Here is a 16,203-nt window from a genome sequence, read left to right as displayed (position 1 = left end):
TTTCAGGTTTTCATAGGGCCTTTCAGAAGTCAAGGGAGGCACAGGCCCCTTCCATAAGAAACCAAACCAAAGAAAAAAGTAAAATTTTTAAAAAAGAATTTTTAAAAAAGGAGACATGAAAAAAATTTCAAAACGGTTACAAAATTTGTATTTTAAAAAATACTTTTTAAGAGTTTGAGAAAAACTGACGATACTGCCAGGGAGCAAGATCTCAAATGTTCCTCAAATCGTATATTTAATGTCAATATCTAACAAGCAAACAATTCAACCACACATACACAGTTAGTTTACTGTAATTACACCATTCCCAAGATGACTAAGATAGTTACTAGGGGATTTATTTAAAAGTATTGGTCCATAGTTTATGGCAGTAATGAGATAATGCGTTAAGATGGACAGTGATATTGTCTTTCTTCAAACCTGCCAACACTTCTATCTATAGGTATAATCTGGTACATTGAAGCTTTTTGTGACAGTGGGACCCAGGCCAATGGCCTTCCCGTTGTTCCTCTTTGTAGGCTCTGGGCATTTGCACTAGGGAGGATCCAGCTTATAGAAGTGCTACTGCCTGACTTTTTAATGTCAACTTGCATCTGTGGTCAAGTGTAGGAATCGGCCCAAGAGTCTGCGCTGAACTGGCACTCTTACTTTGGCACCTGTTTTTGTTGGTTTGTCTCTTCATTTGTTTTTACCAGGTTTATGGCTTTGTTGCTCTTTGAGAAAATGAACCAGTGTGGTCTACTTTGTTCTCAATGAATAATAGTCAAAATGCAGCCTAGAGAAGAATGACAAGTAAATTTCGATGTAGTCAATAGGCCTTGGGTAGGAGGCTGTGGAAAACATGGAAAGACTAAGTAGGAGGCAAAAACAAGTACATACATTTCTAAAGGAGATCACTGATGGAGGCTCTTTCCATGAGAGAGGACCCCGCAGTAACACGAGGGTTCGGAGACTGACAAAAGCCTCCTGAGAGGAGCATGCGGTCTGAGTCTGGCCCGACACTGGGCGGCGCTATTGCTCAAGCAGCACTCAGCTTGGTAGGAAGGCAGGAGGTTTCCAAACTGGGGGGGTCGCCATTCCCTTTGTTGCCATACTTGACTAGTGGAGACTGTACACTTCCTTGAAATGTTACTTGCAGATATCAGATAGGCTTTAATTTCTCAATTCTCCAGGGAAAGTCAGGAATGGGGAAATGGGAGGAAGGGGGAGAGAGAGAGAAAAAAAAGAGAGAGAAAGAAGGGAGAATAAGGTGCAATCTTGGCAGTTGGCAGCTGGAACCAGGGAGCTAGGAAGGCTTGAGTTGGGGTGGAGGGATCCAGAAGCTTGGGGACTTGGGTTTAAGCTACAGGGAGAGGGAAAGGGGAGCCAACAGAGGCGGACTTAATGGCGGGCGCCCTGGGCCCCGACTTCTGAAGGGCCCTGCAAAACCCCAACTTTACACTTTTTTCTAATGACACCAAGTACATAATATTTTTTATTTATTTAAAAATATGGCTAATGTGTATTCTTATTTTTCCTATCTCTCTTTTTTTAAAGAGGCCCAATATTTTCTTCTGTGCCCACAACCTCAACCGACCTTAATCTGCCTCTGGGTACCAACCAGCTGGCCTACAATAGGGAAAGAGAGGTCTGCTGAATGACCCCATGGAGAAGGACTCATGGAAAGGTCTGAGGCTCATTTAAAAGAACAGTTTATCAGATTGCGCAGTTGACGGCCAAGTGAGATGGCAGGGGTACCAAGAGGGATTAAGACTTGGGGCCCAGATGCCATCTCTTGCTTCTCCAAACTTTTAAGAGGCACTGATAAATAATTTAGTTGATGAGAGGGTTACAAACCTTATTTACATCTAGTTTAGGCTTTACACAGGAGCCAAGGACCTCAGTTAGTGTAGGTTTGATGGTTCTCCAGTGGTTTCCTATTTCTCCCAGAATATAATCTAAAGTCCTTTGCAAGGCCTGCAGGGTGTTTCAGATCCAGGGGTATCCTGCTTTCTCTTCTGGCCTCATCTCCTCCTCTCCCCCTCAAACACTGTTCCAGAAACTTGGCTTTTTGCTTTCTGCTATTGCAAAGAACCAAGCTCCTCTTTCTGGCCTTTGCACTCACTGTTTTCAGCTACTGAAGGGCTCACACCCTTGCTTCATATGGACCTTTTTCTCTGCCCCTGTATTCATGTGTAAGGCTGCCATACAGAGCACCACAAACTCAGTGGCTTCAACAACCAAATTAATTTTCTCACAGTTCTGGAGAATGGAAGTCCAAGATCAAGGTGCCGGCAGGATTAGTTGCTCCTGAGGGCCATGAGGGAAGGATCTGTCCCAGGGTACTCTCCTTGGCTTATAGATAGCCATCTGCTCCGTGTCCCTCTATATGTCTGGGTCTAAACTTCCTCTTCCTAAAAGGACACCAATCATAATGGATTAGGGATCACCCCAATGACCTCATTTTAGTTCATTACCACTGTAAAGACCCTATCTCCAAATAGGGGCACATTCCGAGGTACTGGGAGTTTGGACTTCAACATAATCGGGGGGGGGGGGGGGGGCACAGTTCAGTCCATAACAGCCTCCTATCAGAGAAGACTTCCTGATACATTCAAAATAGTGTTCCTATTAACTGACACACATTTATTCATTTACTTTTTGTAACCTCTCTTTACTTAAATGTCAACCCTAGAGGGCCAAAGCTTTTGCTTTGTTGACTGATGTATTACCAGCACCTCACTCACCGCCCAGAGAGGAGCGGGCCCTCAATAAATATTCATGAATAGATGAATACATATTATGAAGCCATTACAAAATACTCTGTGAAAAAACAATGACAAAGAATAATGTTTCAGGTATATTGTTTTTATTTTTCTGAATTTGGAAACAGGGAGGCAGTCAGACAGACTCCCACACGCGCCCGACCAGGATCCACCCGGCATGCCCACCAGGGGGCGATGCTCTGCTCATCTGGGGCGTCGCCCTGCCACAATCAGAGCCATTCTAGAGCCTGAGGCAAAGGCCACAGAGCCATCCTCAGCGCCCGGGCCAACTTTGCTCCAATGGAGCCTCAGCTGCGGGAGGGGAAGAGAGAGACAGAGAAGAAGGAGAGGGGGAGGGGTGGAGAAGCAGATGGGCGCTTCTCCTGTGTGCCCTGGCCGGGAATCAAACCTGGGACTACCGCACGCCAGGCCAATGCTCTACTACTGAGCCAACTGGCCAGGGCCAGGTATATTGTTTTTAAAAAGCAGTTTAAAAGAAAACTGCATGTGTAGCATTGTTTCATTTTGAAATCATATACATATCATTTATCTTTATTAAAATAAAGCTTGGAGAGATAGGCCACAGAATACTAATAGTGGGTGGCTCTTGGAGTGGGATTTTTATTTATTTCCATTTCTCTTGTTTATATTTCTACTTTCCTAAAGAGGAAAAAGACAAAACAACTTATCAAAAGTTATTAGAAGATATTTTGTCATAACTTTTAATTAGCAGGTAGATGAGAAAAAAATACATGACATATCTTTTTCAGTGGGGATGGTGGGGAACAGTGGGGGACAGAGCAAGTGGGCAGCTTCTCAGAGCCCAGTGGTCGAGAGCACAGCCAGGCTGGATTCAAGTCCTCACTCGCCCCTCTCTCCACGTGTCATCTGTGGCATTTCTGTCACACCCCTGAATCTCAGCTTCCCATCTGTAGAATGGGCCGGTAACGGCACGCCCATGATTTGATTCTCTCTGTCATCTCTGGAGCAGACTGGAATTTGATTCTTTTGATCTCAATGATTTGGAAGTTTCAGGACATAAAGAGTGAGAGACCAGCCTAAAGACATGGCTCTCCCTTGATTTTCTTTTTTTTAGGAGCAGGCCAAGCAACATCCAAATACCCCTTGCACAGCGCACAGCTTCTAGGCACAAGGCCTGGACTGAGGGGAGGTGGTAAGTAAGGCACTTGTGAAAGGTGTCAGATTCAAGGGGGCACCAGAAAACTCAATCATCAAGATCAATACTATTTAATGGATGATTTTTTAAGATAAAAATTATGTAAAAATTTATAATTAACAAAATAGCAACAATTTAAATAAAGATAAGCTGTGTGTTACTGATTTCTCCTTTGCCTCAGGCTCCATGAGGGCTCAGCACTGCACCAGCACCGAATGGAGCCCACAGCCTGATGGTAGGAAACCTTCAGTTATCCAAGTTATTATTAATTGCTACTTAATTATAATTATCCAAATCACCCTGAGCCTCAGAACTGGGTGGCTCACTCTGTGAGCGTTTGTCCTTCAGTCAAGGTCCTGAAAGGGTACCAGTGGGAAGGTGTATTTTCCTGGCCCTGCTCATCTTTCTCCCCTGCGGACACCTAATTACAACCGCTACCTAATCACAGCCTTCCTACCTCTTTGAGGACTCTGAGAGGCAAGTTTCTCCCTGGTCTTTTATAGAAACATGAAATGCCAGCAAAGCGTGATTTCTACCTAAAAGAGCACTGAGCAGACTGCAGATGTTACAGGCTCCTCCCCTGATACTTCTGGGGAAAGGCACACTGACCTTGACATACCCTGCTTCAGAAACGGGCAGCAGCCATCAGTGTGTTCATTCTGTCTTTCCAGAAGGAAGGAAAATCCTTATGTGATGAGGTCAGCTGGGTTCCCTGTGGAGAATTTTCACAGAGGGGCTTTATATTCCTGTATATGGGCTTTTTGTGGGTATTATTATAGTTTATGCATGTAAAATGCTTCACAGTGCACATTCACATGCAAACTGCTGGTTTACAGTAGCAAAGACAATACTTTTAAAGTGTTTTTTTTTTAATTTATTTTTTACAGAGACAGAGAGTGAGTCAGAGAGAGGGATAGGCAGAGACAGACAGACAGGAACGGAGAGAGATGAGAAGCATCAATCATTAGTTTTTCATTGCGCGTCACAACACCTTAGTTGTTCATTGATTGCTTTCTCATATGTGCCTTGACCATGGGCCTTCAGCAGACCGAGTAACCCCTTGCTGGAGCCAGCGACCTTGGGTTCAAGCTAGTGGGCTTCTTGCTCAAACCAGATGAGCCCGTGCTCAAGCTGGTGACCTCGGGGCCTCGAACCTGGGTCCTCTGCATCCCAGTCCAACGCTCTATCCACTGCGCCACCACCTGGTCAGGCTAAAGTGTGGTTTTAACACAGTGGTTTTATTTTCCATGGGACAACTCATTTGCTGATACCATTGATTCTAAGTTGCTCTATTAAAGTAATCACTAGAAAAATGTACTGTTCTTAGTGTGTAGATTTTAGAAATTTTGGCTCTTTTCTAGTTTGATGTAACATAAATGTTATTTTCAAACATGTAAGTTGAAACATCATAAAATAAATGTAAGCTATTTCAAATTTATTTCTGAAAGCACCTGAAGAAATATGTGTGTTTTCTAGCTACTAAAAAACTCAGGGAGAACAAGGGGAAAGGGGGTCCTTTGGATCCAGGTAGTGCATATGACTTAGATTTGATTACATTAAGCTTAGCATAACCTCGTAAGGTGACATACTGACTGAACAGTGAAGAAACTGGCTTTGAGCATTATTCATTTATTTATTTACTTATTTTTAATAGAAGGAATGTTGCTTACCACACTTTTCCCTTTTCAGATTCATGTGTATACCAGAGAAGTGAAACACCCTAGGATTACGTACCTGTGTCCAGTAAGCAGTCTGACTGCTCTGAGACCACCAGCCTGTGAGGGAAGTCCCACATGGCCCAGCTCCCTCAGCCAGGCACCGGACATGTGCGTGAAGAAGCCAGCATGGACTCAGGAGACGGGGCATGGAGAAGAGCTGAGAAACCCAGCTGACATCTGGAATTGACACTCCAGATGTCTGGCCCCAGGTGAGCCATCTGGGCCATGTCCAGTTGCTAGATCCACTCTACCTGGGGCGCCAGTCATCCTGGAGCAGGGATGGATGGTCCCCAATGCACCCTGCCCGATTTCCTGACCCACAAAATTGCGAACATTATAAAGGGGCTGTTGTTTAAAATAAATGCGATGGGGCACCGATACCGAAAGTGGAGGCACAAACATGTTATAAAGAATGCTGAGGCCCTGGCCAGTTGGCTCAGCGGTAGAGCGTCGGCCTGGCGTGCGGGGGACCCGGGTTCGATTCCCGGCCAGGGCACATAGGAGAAGTGCCCATTTACTTCTCCACCCCCCACACCCCCTCCTTCCTCTCTGTCTCTCTCTTCCCCTCCCACAGCCAAGGCTCCATTGGAGCAAAGATGGCCCGGGCGCTGGGGATGGCTCCTTGGCCTCTGCCCCAGGCGCTGTAGTGGCTCTGGTCGCGGCAGAGCGACGCCCCGGAGGGGCAGAGCATCGCCCCCTGGTGGGCAGAGCGTCGCCCCTGGTGGGCATGCCGGGTGGATCCCGGTTGGGCGCATGCGGGAGTTTGTCTGACTGTCTCTCCCCGTTTCCAGCTTCAGAAAAATACAAAAAAAAAAAAAAAAAAAAGAATGCTGAAAAATAAAAATAAGGAATAGTTATAACAGTTCTTAAATTCTGATTGTTGGTACTCTCAATTAGACTTTTTAATTTATTTGTTCATTCATTCAAGAAAAGTATATTGAGACAGCGGCAAACCAGACATCATATAGTTAGTGCTGGGATGCAAGTACATACATATATACATACATACATACATACATACATAAAATAGCTGTGACCTCGAGGAGTGTCTAGGTCATGGGGGTGTCAAACAAGTAAACAGTTACCATACAATTTGATATAAGGTTGCTCTATAGTAAAGGATTGCAGATAAAGTAATTGCACTGAAGATGCAGAATCTCCCAGCCTTGAGGGAGTCAGAGAAGCATTGCAGAGGAAGCTCTGCTTGAGATAAGCCTCAGTGAAGAAGTAGCGGTTTACCAGATGGCCAAGGTGGGGTGGCGCTAACACTTGGGCTGCAAAAAAGAAGGTAATCTAGATTTGGACATTGGCTTCAGCTGTTCCTGAGGTCTTAATTTTTCTTTGTTTTTTCTAGGCAAAGCACTGATTGCATAACTAGTATTTTAGAGAAGTACTCTATTTTATCTGTGTAGTAGGTACGACTGAGAAGAAACAGCTCGTGAATGTGGACAATGATTCAACCTCAGTTCATTAAATGAGCACCCAACAGAAGGATGGCCGCCTCCACCAAGGAGCCAAGGCCCAGCAACACCCCTCCCCCCCCACCCCCCAATGCAAACTACATTGTTTGTTTTTAAAAACATGATTTCTATTCAAATGTGACTTTTTATAATTTTTCAATTACCGTTTACATTCACTATTCTGTATTAGTTTCAGGTGTCAAATGTGACTTTTTTTTTTTTTTTCAGACAGAGAGTCAGAGAGAGGGACAGACAGACAGAAACAGAGAGAGATGAGAAGCATCAATCACCAGTTTTTCGTTGTGGCACTTAGTTGTTCATTGATTGCTTTCTCATATGTGCCTTGACCGTCGGCCCTCAGCAGACTGAGTGACCCCTTGCTCGAGCCAGTGACCCTGGGTCCAAGCTGGTGAGCCTTGCTCAAACCAGATGAGCCCTGCGCTCAAGCTGGTGATGTCAGGGTCTCGAACCTGGGTCCTCCGCATCCCAGTCCAACGCTCTATCCACTGTGCCACTGCCTGGTCAGGCAAATGTGACTCTTAAGACAGGTTTTCTGGCCCCTACATCCATCCAGTTTGCTGTCCTAATCCCTTCTGATAGAAAAATGGTAGAGGTACTTCAGGGTGGATGCTATGCTGTGAGGGTAAAAACACATTTGTCTCCACAACAGGGTAATAGAGTCATCATGAGGAAGAGATTGTGTCCTGAGATCTATGAGCTTTGTTTCTAGGGGACAGACTTGCTTAAAAAGACTCCTTCAAACTTTTCCCTGCTGTCAAGTTCAGTGAAACTCCTACAGCATTTCTAACATCAGGTTAATGCGAGGAGGCTCCCGTGAAAAGGCTCCTAGAAAAACTGAGGGGAACATGTTAAACACTTGCAAGAAAAATGGTTCTACTTTTTTTTCATCTTTTTTTAAAAATTTTATTTACTTATTTATATTTTAAGAGAGTAAAATTTGAAACATCTTAAAAGTACCAGGATATCACACCAATGGAAACAATGAAATAAAAATGCTGGGGTGGGGAAAGGAGCATGGACATGGCTGGGGAAAAATAAAACACTTCAAAGCATCTGGCCCCGGCTGGGTGGTTCAGTGGGTAGAGTGTAGTCCTGGTGGATCGGGGCTGCGGGTTCAGTCTCTGATCAGGGAGTGTATGAGAAGCAATGAGTGGACAACTAATGGAACAATTACTTTTTAATTTTTTTAATATTTTACAGAGACAGAGTCAGAGAGAAGGATAGACAGGGACAGACAGACAGGAATGGAGAGATGAGAAGCATCAATCACTAGTTTTTCGTTGCACATTGCGACATCTTAGTTGTTCATTGATTGCTTTCTCATATGTGCCTTGACCACGGGCCTTCAGCAGACCGAGTAACCCCTTGCTCGAGCCAGTGACCTTGGGTCCAAGCTGGTGAGCTTTGCTCAAACCAGATGAGCCCACGCTCAAACTGGTGACCTCGGGGACTCGAACCTGGGTCCTCGGCATCCCAGTCCGATGCTCTATCCACTGCGCCACCGCCTGGTCAGGCTGGAACAATGATTTGATGCTTCTCTCTCTCTCACACGTCCTTTCTCTGTCTCCCTTCCTCTCTCTCTCTCAGATCAATGGAAACATGAAAATGTTAAAAAAAAAAAACCATTTAATGTGTTTATTTATACTCTGCCTCATTCCAAAGTGAATTTGACAGTGAGTTGATTTTCTGGGCAAGTACAGAGGGTAGCTTTCTTATGAAACTAGTTAAGTGCAGACCATCTGCTGTCACATCTTTGGAGCTGAGAGTAGAGCTGGTATCTTCTTTAGAAAACTGGGAGTCTGTACAGAGCACTTCCAGAAGAGGAAAGCTCTTCCACCCTAATGTGGAGGTGACCTGAGGAAGTACTGGCAATGGGCTGAGAAAGATTTTAGATTTCCTATAGCACTTAGACAAATGGAACTAGATGCAGCTAAAGCATTTACCAGTAGAGAAGAGTGAAGAGCCCAGGAAGGCAAAACAAAACACCTAGTATCAATATTGCAGGTCTTTTTTAGACCTTATCTCTTAAAATGACCTGGGGTTTAGGACTGTGATCACAGTTGACATTTGGGGCTGGGACTGATCAGTCCAATGAGCATTAACTTCCCTGATGGTATGGCAAAATGACATACTTATTATTATCTTTTTTAGAACATTGTGTCAAATAAACTGACATTCTCATCTCAACTGACTCACTTGTCTGAAAGAAACCAACATACTATGAGAAGAGAGAAGGTGGAAGAAGAGTTCAGAAACTGTGAGAAGAGACAGGTGGAAAAGGTACCAGAGAGTTTACTAAAATAAATATCAGCATCATCGAATGCCCTAGTTACTAAAGAATCTGGATTATAATTTTCTGAAGTTGAGAATGAGAGTTGTTCCACGTCAAATCAGGTAAAACAATTCTTAGCATTTTTGTCCACATACGCCTTTGAGAATATGATGATTATGATAGACTCTGTCCTGAAAAACTGTGCATATTACTTACATACAAAATCCTGTTCTATAAGAACCAACAGTTTTAATACTCAAGATGGAATCCTATTAGTCATAACACACATAGAATGTGTAATCCTGATTACTTGACTTCCATAAAAGGTTTCTTGCAGCTAACCTCATTTTTCTATAACTTAAGCCTCTCTCCAGTTTTTATGTCCTGTTAGCTTAATAAAAGATTATTACACACCTGCTCATATAAGTTTTTTATATATGCTGGCAAAGGGCTATGAAATTTTATCATGATTATTCTTAAAGTTGAAACTTTCCTAATCTTTTCTTACACATTGTGGCATAGGGTGTTGTTTACCTTCCAATACCCAGTTCTCCCTTCTGCATTAGTTACTTTGATTACTTTTTTTAAATTTTTTTATTTTTCTGAAGTGAGAAGTGGGGAGGCAGAGAGATAGATTCCACATGTGCCTGACTGGGATCCACCCAGAAAGCCCACCAGGGGGTGATACTCTTCCCATCTGGGGCATTGCTTTGTTGCAACTAGAGCCATTCTAGCACCTGAGGTGGAGGACATGGAGCCATCCTCAGCGCCTGGCCATCTTTGCTCCAATGGAGCCGTGGCTGTGGGAGGGGAAGAGAGAGATAGAAAGGGGAGGGGGAAGGGTGGAGAAGCATTTGAATGCATCTCCTGTGTGCCCTGGCCAGGAATCAAATCCAGGACTTCCACACGCGGGCCAAGGCTCTACCACTGAGCCAACTGGCCAGGGCTATGATTACATTTTTTGAGCTTCTCTTGCAGTGGGTTGTGGCCATGTGAATAAGCTGTAAGCCAGTAATATGTAAGCACTGGGTTATGTAGATCTTCTGAAAAATCTCCCTTTTCTTCTGCCCTGCTGTCTGGAAAAAGATACAATAGCTGGAGACTAATAGCTATCCTGGGCCACGAGTTTGAGAAGTGATGGGCAACACTGTCTATTGACCCTTTTAGAAGTAAAGTCCATGAGAACAGGCACCTTGTTTATCTTGGTCAAAGCAACATCCCCAGCACCTAAAAAATGTGGGGTAAGGGCTTAGATGGTGGGGTAAGGGCAGAGACTTGAATGAATAAAATGAATTAATTAAGTAATTAATTAATTCACTCTAGACCATGTGAAACCCTGATCATAGAGTTTTCCCAGTGAATATTCAGCTATAGTAGGCAGGAAAATGCAAGGTTTTCGTTTCTTTTCTTTCCTTCTTTCTTTTTTTCTTCTTTTCCAAGTGAGAGAAAGGGAGATAGAGATCCTCCCGCATGCGTCCCAACCAGGATCCATACGGCAACCCCGTCTGGGGCAATGCTCTGCCCATCTGAGGCCATGTTTGCAACTGAGCTCTTATTAACACGTGAGGAAGAGGCTCCACACAGCCATCCTTAGTACCCGGGTGATGTGCTCAAACCAATCAAGCTATGGCTGCAGGAGGAAGGGAGAGAGAGAAAGAGAGAAGGGGGAAGCGGCGAGGTAGAGAAGTGATACAGGTCACTTCTCCTGTGTGCCCTGACCAGGAATCAAACCTGGACATCCACACCACCAGGCTGATGCTCTACCACTGAGCCAACAGGCCAGGGCCAGGTTTCAGTTTCTATCACAAAATCAAACCCTTGCTTAATTCACATCACATTACTCCTATTAGCTTCCCTTTGCTTTCCTAGACTTGCCACTGTTAGAGAAGGAGAGGGCTCTCAAATGTTCTCTTCAAACAAAATATTTTCAATTCTATTTTCCTGATAATTCTTCCCAATATTTTTCTACTTAGCAAGTTTACATTTTTAAATTTTTTAAGGTCATGCATATTTATCTGCGTGTCTTTCTGTTAAATGCAGACATTATTTTCTAACTTAATCTTAGGTGTTGTCAGAAGTCTACAAGAATTACCTAAAATGGTATCTAATGACATTCCTGGGACTTCAGCTATTACTATTATTATTATTAAATATAGACACTAGGTCCTAAGGACTTAATTAGACTGTTTACTGAAACTGAACTTCATCAAATCCTTTTCCATTTCCCTGTGGTTTCCCACATTTCAAAATATTGCCTATTCTTGGCATCAGATTTTACTTATATATTTTTAAATATTAAATTAAATATTATCATCTCTCTTTCCTGATTTTTAAGGTGACTTCTTCCTCCTGCTATCTTTTTAATAAAGGGGAACTCTCTATGGTCTTTTTTTTCTTTTTTGCCAACCTTATATATTTAAAGGGTATGTAAATGTTCACACTTTTTCCAATCACATGTCATTTAATTTTTAAAATTTTACTTTTCAATCACAGTTTACATTCAATATTATTTTTATAAGTTTCAAGTGTACAGCATATATAGTGGTTAGACCATGTCATTTTCTTCATAACTTTTTTCTTTACTCTTCTCCAAAAGTTGTTGCTATTTCTTTTACCTATTTGGGGGAAATATTTATTCTCATCTTCTACTTTTGTGACATACTTTGGTTTTTGCACAAAATTTACCCACTTTTGAGGGGAGATATAAGTTGGTTTTTGTTAGGTATAGACTTCTCTACACATTACTTTCTCTTTCCCAGAGTAGCTTTCCAAATAGAAGCCTGCTGAAATAGAGAAAAATAGAGGTCATCAGAGAGCTCTTCCTGAATCTCACTTCAGCCTGGAATGTCTCCATAGTGTAGTGGAATAACCCATTGCATGGCCTTAGATGGGAACACAGCCAACAAGAAAAGAATGTTTTGCCAAGAAAATTGTTTTGCGACTTGAAGGTGGGTCCCTGAAACAGGTCTATGTGACTGAAAGCAGTTGCTGGGTTTTCTCAGTAAAACATTCTCATAAGATTTCTGTACCTTCCAAGGTTATCCCTTGAGATAAAGAGAGGAATGTTGTGGAAACCATAGAAGCAATAGCAATTAATGCCTTTTGTTATTATATTGTTATTAAGCTATCATGCAGGTGCACTCCATGTATCTTTAAGTAAAAGTTACGCTTGATGTTATGCCAATTTCTCAGTAAACAAGTTTTTTGAAGTCTTGTGAATAAAAGTAGGACACAGTGCAAACTCAGGGCCATTTGCCTGAGTGAGCGGTGGTCCTTTGCTAGTCCTTGATGATTTCGTCTGCTGATCTCTCTCTGCGCCCCCGACTCACAACAACACCATAGCCACACGGGTCCTTTCTCCCTTCTTGGTTTTCTGTCAGCCCAGAGCTGATCTCTCCCTGCTCTGGAGTGTGCCCACTTCTACCTACTTGGGGGCTTTGCTTAGTTTATTCTCCCTTTTCCTCTAACTTCCAACTGTTTTTTTTTTCTCCCCTGGCTCTTACTCTTAAGCATACCTACATTTTTTTCCTTCTCAAAATAAAAAATCCTAACAGTGTATCTCATTGTTATCACATTGAATACTTTCCTATCTGTCTTCTCAGCCAAATGTTTGGAAAGAGAAGCCCTCAGTTCCTGTCTTTACTTTCTCACTTCCTAGTCACTCCTTCACTTACTGCCTGCTGTCCTGCAGGCACATATCACCAGTCACCCAGTTCACAGAGCCAGTGGCACTTGTAGCTTCCCTGTCCTCCTGACATTTGATGCTGTTTAGGGGATTATGTATAGAGTGCCTACAGGCCAAAAACTAGAGTAGGCAGAAGAGATTCCCACCCTTACGGAGAGAAACTGATCAGCCATTTTTTATAACACTCAGGTTCCTTAACTTCCACTTGCAGGCTTCACTTAAATGCCACTTAAATCTCCCTATTCCCCAAGTCTCCTTTTTTCTTTCTTATCATACATATCTTCCCAAAGAAATTACTTCTGTACACTTTCTATGCAGTCTAATGACAATATAATTTTAAAAGATTTCATTTGGCCCTGGCCGGTTGGCTCAGTGGTAGAGCGTCGGCCTGGCGTGCGGAGGTCCCGGGTTCGATTCCCGGCCAGGGCACACAGGACAGGCACCCATCTGCTTTTCCACCCCTCCCCCTCTCCTTCCTCTCTGTCTCTCTCTTCCCTTCCTGCAGCCAAGGCTCCACTGGAGCAAAAGATGGCCCGGGCGCTGGGGATGGCTTCTTGGCCTCTGCCTCAGGCACTAGAGTGGCTCTGGTCACGACAGAGCAAAGCCCTGGATGGCAGAGCATCGCCCCCTGGTGGGTGTGCCGGGTGGATCCTGGTCGGGCGCATGCGGGAGTCTGTCTGACTGCCTCCCCGTTTCCAGCTTCAGAAAAATACACACACACACACAAAAAAAGATTTCATTTAACAGCTTTATTTTACATAGGATTTACTATGTAAAATAGTAAATTTACTAAAACCATAGGTTCCAAGTTGCTCCATGAAAATAATCACACACACAAAAAAGTGATATTCCTTAGCATGTCAATTTAAAAAATTTCCCTAATTACTTTTTTTTAGTTCAACGGTTTAATTCATTTTTCTTTTTTTTTTTTTTTTTTTTTTTTTTTTTTTTTTTTTTTTTATTTTTTTTTCATTTTTCTGAAGCTGGAAACAGGGAGAGACAGTCAGACAGACTCCCGCATGCGCCCGACCGGGATCCACCCGGCACGCCCACCAGGGGCGACGCTCTGCCCACCAGGGGGCGATGCTCTGCCCATCCTGGGCGTCGCCATGTTGCAACCAGAGCCACTCTAGCGCCTGAGGCAGAGGCCACAGAGCCAACCCCAGCGCCCGGGCCATCTTTGCTCCAATGGAGCCTTGGCTGCGGGAGGGGAAGAGAGAGACAGAGAGGAAAGCGCGGCGGAGGGGTGGAGAAGCAAATGGGCGCTTCTCCTGTGTGCCCTGGCCGGGAATCGAACCCGGGTCCTCCGCACGCTAGGCCGACGCTCTACCGCTGAGCCAACCGGCCAGGGCTAATTCATTTTTCAAAGAGACTGCACCTCTTAAAACGATCCTCTTCTTATCTGTTTCATGAATTAATGAAAACATCATTTTTTAAGCAGTTGTTGTCTTACTATGAAGAAAGGTGCAGCAAATCCAGACCCAAAGAACAGTGTCATCGTGGCTAGTAACCGCCACTTATTTTCCACTGAAAATGGCAAATTCTTCCCTGAGCCCTCCTCATAGTGGCTTCTATGGACCAAGAGGTTGTGAACCTCTGAATACTCTGTTCCAACATTGTGCTGTTGGAAGCCTTGCAAAAAATGGCGATATCACAGTGTAAGGTATTTTTCCCCGCCAAGAAGGAAGGAATAGCAAAAAGGCTTTATTCAGTACAGAGCACGCATCCCGCCCAGCAAGGTTCCCTGGCCCCGAGATAAGATGGAGGCCAGAGAAGTTGCACGGATTAAACCGCGTGGGAGATATATAAGGGGTCCCTCTAGGGAAGTGGAGCTAACATGACATGGTGAAATCCCACTGGCTGGTAGACGGTTGCTTTTTTTCCCAAGGGTTCCTGTGAAGCCTCTTTTGGCGCACTTGGTTGTGGGCAGTCCTAGCCAAAGTTCGCGGGTCTGGGTTCCCCACGTGACCAGCCCCCATTATCCACCAACCTTACACACACCAACTCCTTTTTTGCACAACCTTGTTTCCTTCCTTGCAAGAACCAAAATCCCTAATTACTTTTTAAAAGTTGATTTAATGTCTTCTATTTTAAAAAATGCAAGTTAGGATATCATTAAAAAAAAAAAAACTTAGCCAAAAGAGATGGATATCTAACTTTCAACCCAAGAGCTCTGTTTCCATGTTCCACTTAGAGCCAAAAATGGTCTTCCTCCACATACATGTTCCTCTCCCTGCATTCTCTGTCCAGGAGAAAGTCACTGCTATCAACCCAGTGCCCCAGACCAGAACCCTGGCAGCCATCTTGCCTCCCCTCTTCACTTCTCCATGCCTAGCTAGTCACCAGGTACTTCTTCTCTACTCCCCAATGAGCTCAAATCCTTTCCCTTCATTTCAGTCACTACCACAGCTTTTAGTTTGAACCCTCATTACTCCCCTAGATGAACACAGAGTGTTTCAATTGATCTTGCTGTTTCCTTCCATCTGCCTCATTGTCCAGAGTGACCTCACTACAAGCCATCTGATAGTGACTCATTAACTTCATGTCATTCTATTGGTCCTTGTTTCCAGGATAAAATTCAAACTCTTTATCCTAGCATCTACTTGGGAGTCAGATAGATCTATGTTTGAGTCCCAGATATAAGCACTTTCCAACAGTGTGATCTCAAACAAATGAACTCTCTAAACCAGTGGTTCTCAAAGTGTGCGCCAGGCCACACTGGTGCACCCTAGAAGATTTCCAGATGCGCCCTATGGTATTCCAGAGAAATATGTGCCTGTTGGGGACTAAAAACCAACAGGGTTTTTGGAGTTTAGATTTTTGGGGGACAGAGGTGTGGGGAATTGGCTATAAGCTGACAGTCTGCCCAACCCCCCACCTCACTTGCCTGATTAGGTTGCAAAAGGCTGTTAGGCTGTGGTGCTGGATTGTTTACACTACCCCCCATGTCCCCCCAAAGACTGGAGGCAAGTTTCTTTTATTCTTTGTTTGATGTAAAGTTAAGATGATATGTATGGTGGGAGTTCTCTGCACTCAACGCAATTAAGAGTAAAAGAGAGGAATTCTTCAATGTATTGACGAGGAAATGAGAGTTTGCCTTTCAAATATATGCCCAAACATTGAAGA

General features: G+C 43.8%; 1 pseudogene; it reads right to left on the bottom strand.

Moving 5' to 3' along the window:
* Window positions 1-14,503: 14,503 nt before the first annotated feature.
* On the bottom strand, window positions 14,504-14,719 carry LOC136404443 (cytochrome c oxidase subunit 7C, mitochondrial pseudogene; annotated as a pseudogene).
* Window positions 14,720-16,203: the final 1,484 nt, after the last annotated feature.

Source organism: Saccopteryx leptura, chromosome 4 (assembly GCF_036850995.1).
Source record: "Saccopteryx leptura isolate mSacLep1 chromosome 4, mSacLep1_pri_phased_curated, whole genome shotgun sequence".
In the NCBI taxonomy this organism is placed as follows: domain Eukaryota; kingdom Metazoa; phylum Chordata; class Mammalia; order Chiroptera; family Emballonuridae; genus Saccopteryx; species Saccopteryx leptura.
This window is presented reverse-complemented; position numbering and strand designations above follow the sequence as displayed.